Source organism: Echinops telfairi, unplaced genomic scaffold (assembly GCF_000313985.2).
Source record: "Echinops telfairi isolate 266 unplaced genomic scaffold, ASM31398v2 ScPeMD7_7469;HRSCAF=8507_1, whole genome shotgun sequence".
Lineage (NCBI taxonomy): Eukaryota > Metazoa > Chordata > Mammalia > Afrosoricida > Tenrecidae > Echinops > Echinops telfairi.
In genome coordinates, this window is record NW_022111373.1 from 103,616,885 (window position 1) to 103,619,479 (window position 2,595).

The following is a 2,595-nucleotide window of genomic DNA, read 5'->3' on the forward strand; positions in this document are numbered from 1 at the left end:
CACAGAAAATGTGGAAAGCCAGATCTGGCCCAACGTGTATCAGAGTGACAGGCTTTAATGGTTCAAGTCCGGTTTATCATTGTGATCTTCTACAGTCATCTCTGCAATACACTCTGCTTGGTAACTAGTTTATTCCCATCCCTCCTTTATGGATCGAGGGAAATCATCGGAGACTTATTTTCTATGTAGATCTCACAAATGTATATTTGGCTTCCACTATCATCTATAGCCTTCTTTAAACAAGAATCACACAATTTTGGCTCAGATACTATTTTCTCCTTCAGCTTCAGATTATAGGATTTACAACTGTTTGTCACAGTTGATGTGCAGCTTCCATGTGGACTTAGCTGACATCTCACTTAGATAGCTGCTTGTTAGGAGACAAGCTTTTAAGATCCCAGACACTATTTTATCTGATAGCCGGGCACCATCTAAACTCTTCACCGCATTTTGCTGTAGTGCCCTAATCTTCTGTGTTCCTTTCCTTAGGGCAAGTATTGAGCAGGGCCATGATGTAAGAACTAATTGTTCTTTAATTGGAGCGAGGATCTAGTGTGAGTCCCAAATTTATTCCTGGATCTGTGGTTTTTTATTTGCCTTTGGCTTCCTTTAGAGACCTCCTTGTTAATTTATAGTTAATCTATGCTGAATATTAATATTGTCATTGATTAGTCCTAGGCTTTACTCTTTATAGGAGCAGATTGGCAAGTCTTGTCTGTGGAGTCATTTGATGCCCACTTTTTAGTTGGCAGCCAAACACCTGGCCAGTACACCACCAGGGCTCCTTCAAACTAAAATTAAATGGGAATTAGTTAAATACAATCAACCTTTGAGAGTTGGAACTTGATGCACTGCCTTGTTCTTCAGGGCTCCACCAATATGGCTCTTTGAAAGGCTGCTATGCTACCACCTCTAACCCTTTTTTGTGGGAAATAGTTGAGTTTTCCTTAGCTAGGATCTAGGTGTTCTTACGCTGAAGGTGCTTCAGGGCTCATGCCTTAAGGGACTGACAATTTCCGCTTCTTGTCATTGGAATAATTAAACATGGAGCCCAGATTCATCATGTAAAAAGTGCTACTATCATTCTGAATGGAGAAAGACAAGGTTTTCTGCTCTCATAAAGAGTTACAGTCTCAGAAACCCTCCAGTGCTGTTCTACCCAGTCCTATAGGGTCATTATGAGTCGGAATCCATTCAATGGCCAGTTTTATTTGTTTTTGGTGATTGGGCTGAAAAGACGATCAGGGGAAGCGCTGCGATGGCACGATCATGCTGAGCCTTGACTGCCCGTCGCTCACTGAGGAACAAGCTGCTTCGGCTCTAGATGCTCTGCCATCATGAAGATCATACATTCCCCTGACCAGCTGACTTTCATTCCTGACCCACGAAATCTGACGTGTTAATAAATATTGATTTTCACCCTCTAAATTTTGGATAGGTTGTTACCCAGTATTAGACAAGTAACAAATTCATTTACCAAAACTCATCACAAATATTATTTTTAAATGTGACATTAATGACCATTTCAATAAAAATCAGGATTGACGCTATGCAATTTGCCTCAGATAAACATTCTTTGAAACACTTGCTTGGAAGTTCTAACAAACGCATGAAGACAAGAAATATAGCATAATCATTTGTTAAAATTAGGCAAATTTTTTCATAGCTTATGATTATATAACTGGAGAACACAATAGTTTCATAAAAATCTTCTGGAAGTAAGAGTGATAAGAAGTATACAGATTGTATACAAATAGATTGACATATAAATGAATTGTGGCTGAACAATGGGCTCATAGCAACAATTGTAAGGAAAGCCCAGGGCTGAGAAGTGTTTAGTTCTACTGTGCAGAGTCAGTGTGAGTCAAAAAGAGTCCCCAGTGCCTACAAACAACTCAAATGAGAAGAATTAATTTCCTTCAGTGGGATATCAATTTTCAAAAAATGGATATGTTTACTTAATAAAATCCAAAATAAAATATCAAATGGGATTTTAAATTGCACAATATGTCTAAAAATGTCAAAATTAAAATGCCAAATAAGAAATAAAATAATTATTAAAGTCATGCATAATTGCCTTCTCAATGACTAAATTCAGAACGCAGTTCTGTAATTGAGTGAGTTTTATATAGGTAACCCTTTAAATCCTGTGGATTCTGACTCATTCCCATTGTATTCATCGTGACAGCACAGAGCAGGATACAATTGCCCCTTCGAGTTTAGAGGCGGTAAATCTTTACAGGAGCACATAGCGTCATTTCTCTCCTGCCTGGAACAGCTGATGGGTTTGGATTGCTTGTTGACCTTTATATAGGCATAGGAAAAGAGAAATAATTCAGAAATAAGTCTCTACATCCTTGATTTTTTTAATATGACAAAAATGTACATGATTTTAATAAGGAATGTTAGCTATGGATCGAATTGAGTCCCCCAAGAGGTAAAGTTGAAGCCATGCCTCTGCATCCACGAAAGTGGTGCAATTTGAAAAGATTGCTGCTGTTAAGTGCCCTCGAGTTGGTTCCAATGCATAGTGACCTTTATTTGAAATAAGGTCTTTAAATATATTATCAGCTGGGTCATACTTCAGTAGGGTGG